This window comes from Schistocerca piceifrons, unplaced genomic scaffold, assembly GCF_021461385.2.
Source record: "Schistocerca piceifrons isolate TAMUIC-IGC-003096 unplaced genomic scaffold, iqSchPice1.1 HiC_scaffold_2029, whole genome shotgun sequence".
Lineage (NCBI taxonomy): Eukaryota > Metazoa > Arthropoda > Insecta > Orthoptera > Acrididae > Schistocerca > Schistocerca piceifrons.
In genome coordinates, this window is record NW_025727933.1 from 80,001 (window position 1) to 85,000 (window position 5,000).

Sequence of the window (5,000 nt, forward strand, 5' to 3'; positions counted from 1 at the left end):
TTGCCCACCCGCAACCCTCGCAATATAGTTCGCTACTCGCACTGCCCGCACCCCTGTGTATCGCTTCATGTTAAACACCTTGCAAGTCTTGCTCACTTTCCACATGCTCCTGCTGTACACTGTAATGTGGATGGCAGCAGGACGTACATGCCGCCCCTCCCCACGTCCCCACCTTGCCCCCTGCCTTCGCAAGCTGGTTGGTGAGAAGTTTGCATGTTCAATGCCCTTCGCATGCGACGTACTCAGGCTACGTTGTGGTGCGGCCTGTGTCAACTGTCCGCTGATGTCGTACGCGTGAACCACAATCTGTACTGCACATTCGTCCTTATGTACTGAATGATACATCGTGGCACATGTGTGACCGCACAACGACTGCGCCCAAAAACGGCGGACCATACAGTGCAAATATTGTGCACGCAGCTACGTGTCGTCTCCCTATGAGAGCTGGATTGCAGTGTGGTACGCCATAGAGACGTGTGGGAGGAACGGACGCCGTGGATGGCGATCAGCATGAGCTGTCTGTTGATGTATTCGGACCTAGTCGTCTCTCCTCACACACCGTGATGGCATGGTGCACCGCGTTCCATATCTGCGACATGCTACAGAGGCCGGTTGACAGTCGTTCGAGCAATGGACATCGCATACGTACGGGGGCCACCTTCCACGTATTGTCTAGGCGTGCACATTTTGTTGCGTGTATGTGGGCAGACGTAGTGTGGCGTGACACCTGACACAGGCATGCAATAATCGTTGAAGTTGCAAATGGCGATGGACGCCTGCGTTTTCTGGTGAAGTTACGCAAATGAACAAATGGTAACCTGTTGTGGTGCGGTTGTTCTCGCTAGGGGTGAATCGGTGATGGCGACGATAGGTTGAGGTACTAACCGGTTGTTCCAGCGATACCCACCATGCCGACGAAACTGAACGGCATCTGGGTGTGAAGCGATACGCGGCGGTGGCTGGGTGGGACCGTCCCCGGCCGGTGAGGGGGCGCCTCCCGGCGTGCTGGCCGCGCGGTGCGTGGGCGCACGCGCTACAGCCGGCTGGTGGGGGCGGCCAGTGGCAGGCGCGCCGGCCGACGGACGCGGCAGGCGTCGCAGCTGCGCGCCGGCGCACCCTGCGCGCGGCGCCGTGCGGCCAAAGTAGGTCCTCGCGGGCCCGGTGCGAAGCGCGGTGGACATCTTCAGTGTGCTGGTCCGATTGAGGACTGTGTGCGTTGAGGATGCGCCGCCGCCCGGCGCTCGGCGCCGCGACGCCGTCTGCTGCTCGGTCGCCCCAGCGGTTCTCGCTGGTGGTTTGTATCGCAGCTGTGCGGATGTGTTGGCGCGTGCGCTGTGCTGGGAGAGTTCGCTTCGGCACCCAAGTGGGGCTTTTGTCCTTCTGTGGCGCTGGCGTTGGAGCTGCCGGTCACCGTAGGTGGCGCGTGTTGTCTCCCGCCGGCAATGCCACGACAGCACGCTCCCGGGCCTCTGTCGGCAGCGGCAAGCTCAGTTGGGAGCACGGGTGGTCGCACCGAAAGCGTCTACTCGCCTAACTCCGGGCGATTGCGCCTCTCTCGAACCCGACCAAGTACTTGGGACGGCGCTGCGCGCCGCCGGGACCTGAGAGGGTTTCGAGGTGTATTGTGCAGGGGAGCTCAGCCTCCTCCTGTTTGCAGAATGATTGAGCGGACGCTTGCGTGTTCGCGCGGGCCCCCGGGACACACTCCCGGGCGGCCGGCTGCTCAGCTCTAGTTGACGCAGCTCCCTGGTTGATCCTGCCAGTAGTCATATGCTTGTCTCAAAGATTAAGCCATGCATGTCTCAGTACAAGCCGCATTAAGGTGAAACCGCGAATGGCTCATTAAATCAGTTATGGTTCCTTAGATCGTACCCACGTTACTTGGATAACTGTGGTAATTCTAGAGCTAATACATGCAAACAGAGTCCCGACCAGAGATGGAAGGGACGCTTTTATTAGATCAAAACCAATCGGTCGGCTCGTCCGGTCCGTTTGCCTTGGTGACTCTGAATAACTTTGGGCTGATCGCACGGTCCTCGTACCGGCGACGCATCTTTCAAATGTCTGCCTTATCAACTGTCGATGGTAGGTTCTGCGCCTACCATGGTTGTAACGGGTAACGGGGAATCAGGGTTCGATTCCGGAGAGGGAGCCTGAGAAACGGCTACCACATCCAAGGAAGGCAGCAGGCGCGCAAATTACCCACTCCCGGCACGGGGAGGTAGTGACGAAAAATAACGATACGGGACTCATCCGAGGCCCCGTAATCGGAATGAGTACACTTTAAATCCTTTAACGAGTATCTATTGGAGGGCAAGTCTGGTGCCAGCAGCCGCGGTAATTCCAGCTCCAATAGCGTATATTAAAGTTGTTGCGGTTAAAAAGCTCGTAGTTGGATTTGTGTCCCACGCTGTTGGTTCACCGCCCGTCGGTGTTTAACTGGCATGTATCGTGGGACGTCCTGCCGGTGGGGCGAGCTGAAGGCGTGCGACCGCCTCGTGCGTGCTCGTGCGTCCCGAGGCGGACCCCGTTGAAATCCTACCAGGGTGCTCTTTATTGAGTGTCTCGGTGGGCCGGCACGTTTACTTTGAACAAATTAGAGTGCTTAAAGCAGGCAAGCCCGCCTGAATACTGTGTGCATGGAATAATGGAATAGGACCTCGGTTCTATTTTGTTGGTTTTCGGAACCCGAGGTAATGATTAATAGGGACAGGCGGGGGCATTCGTATTGCGACGTTAGAGGTGAAATTCTTGGATCGTCGCAAGACGAACAGAAGCGAAAGCATTTGCCAAGTATGTTTTCATTAATCAAGAACGAAAGTTAGAGGTTCGAAGGCGATCAGATACCGCCCTAGTTCTAACCATAAACGATGCCAGCCAGCGATCCGCCGCAGTTCCTCCGATGACTCGGCGGGCAGCCTCCGGGAAACCAAAGCTTTTGGGTTCCGGGGGAAGTATGGTTGCAAAGCTGAAACTTAAAGGAATTGACGGAAGGGCACCACCAGGAGTGGAGCCTGCGGCTTAATTTGACTCAACACGGGAAACCTCACCAGGCCCGGACACCGGAAGGATTGACAGATTGATAGCTCTTTCTTGATTCGGTGGGTGGTGGTGCATGGCCGTTCTTAGTTGGTGGAGCGATTTGTCTGGTTAATTCCGATAACGAACGAGACTCTAGCCTGCTAACTAGTCGCGTGACATCCTTCGTGCTGTCAGCGATTACTTTTCTTCTTAGAGGGACAGGCGGCTTCTAGCCGCACGAGATTGAGCAATAACAGGTCTGTGATGCCCTTAGATGTTCTGGGCCGCACGCGCGCTACACTGAAGGAATCAGCGTGTCTTCCTAGGCCGAAAGGTCGGGGTAACCCGCTGAACCTCCTTCGTGCTAGGGATTGGGGCTTGCAATTGTTCCCCATGAACGAGGAATTCCCAGTAAGCGCGAGTCATAAGCTCGCGTTGATTACGTCCCTGCCCTTTGTACACACCGCCCGTCGCTACTACCGATTGAATGATTTAGTGAGGTCTTCGGACTGGTACGCGGCATTGACTCTGTCGTTGCCGATGCTACCGGAAAGATGACCAAACTTGATCATTTAGAGGAAGTAAAAGTCGTAACAAGGTTTCCGTAGGTGAACCTGCGGAAGGATCATTACCGACTAGACTGCATGTCTTTCGATGTGCGTGTCGTGTCGCGCAACACGCTACCTGTACGGCTCGCCGTAGCCGTGCGCCGCGTGCGGAACCACGCGTGCCTCTCAAAACTAGCGGCAATGTTGTGTGGTACGAGCGCTGAAGCGCTGGAGCGGCTGGCCTGCGGCACCTGGCGCCTGGCGCCGGTTTTGAATGACTTTCGCCCGAGTGCCTGTCCGCTCCGGTGTGGAGCCGTACGACGCCCGTCGGCCGTGAGGCCGTTGGACACAGAACGCTGGAACAGGGGCCGCCACACGCCTCACTCCCGCCTATGCGACCGTCTCGAAAGAGACGGCGGAAACTGAGAAAAGATCACCCAGGACGGTGGATCACTCGGCTCGTGGGTCGATGAAGAACGCAGCAAATTGCGCGTCGACATGTGAACTGCAGGACACATGAACATCGACGTTTCGAACGCACATTGCGGTCCATGGATTCCGTTCCCGGGCCACGTCTGGCTGAGGGTCGGCTACGTATACTGAAGCGCGCGGCGTTTGCCCCGCTTCGCAGACCTGGGAGTGTCGCGGCCGCCTGTGGGGCCGGCCGCGTCTCCTCAAACGTGCGATGCGCGCCCGTCGCCTGGCGGTTCGCATACCGGTACTTTCTCGGTAGCGTGCACAGCCGGCTGGCGGTGTGGCGTGCGACACCTCGTACAACGACCTCAGAGCAGGCGAGACTACCCGCTGAATTTAAGCATATTACTAAGCGGAGGAAAAGAAACTAACAAGGATTCCCCCAGTAGCGGCGAGCGAACAGGGAAGAGTCCAGCACCGAACCCCGCAGGCTGCCGCCTGTCGTGGCATGTGGTGTTTGGGAGGGTCCACTACCCCGACGCCTCGCGCCGAGCCCAAGTCCAACTTGAATGAGGCCACGGCCCGTAGAGGGTGCCAGGCCCGTAGCGGCCGGTGCGAGCGTCGGCGGGACCTCTCCTTCGAGTCGGGTTGCTTGAGAGGGCAGCTCCAAGTGGGTGGTAAACTCCATCTGAGACTAAATATGACCACGAGACCGATAGCGAACAAGTACCGTGAGGGAAAGTTGAAAAGAACTTTGAAGAGAGAGTTCAAAAGTACGTGAAACCGTTCTGGGGTAAACGTGAGAAGTCCGAAAGGTCGAACGGGTGAGATTCACGCCCATCCGGCCACTGGCCTCCGCCCTCGGCAGATGGGGCCGGCCGCCCGCGCGGAGCAATCCGCGGCGGGGTCGTGTCCGGTTGCCTTTCCACTCGCCGCGGGGTGGGGCCGTTCCGGTGTGCGGTGGGCCGCACTTCTCCCCTAGTAGGACGTCGCGACCCGCTGGGTGCCGGCCTACGG

At 58.0% G+C, this 5,000-nt stretch overlaps 2 non-coding genes and 1 pseudogene across 2 annotated transcripts; all 3 read left to right on the forward strand.

Annotated features, from left to right (window-relative positions):
- Positions 1–1,743: 1,743 nt before the first annotated feature.
- Positions 1,744–3,652, forward strand: LOC124741916. The gene has a single exon (XR_007010129.1). It is a non-coding gene; the product is annotated as a small subunit ribosomal RNA (ribosomal RNA).
- A 351-nt stretch (positions 3,653–4,003) lies between these two features.
- LOC124741903 lies at positions 4,004–4,158 on the forward strand. Its single transcript, XR_007010117.1, has one exon. It is a non-coding gene; the product is annotated as a 5.8S ribosomal RNA (ribosomal RNA).
- Positions 4,159–4,346: 188 nt separating this feature from the next.
- The window catches only part of LOC124741927, a 4,222-nt pseudogene continuing 3,568 nt past the window's right edge, over positions 4,347–5,000 (forward strand).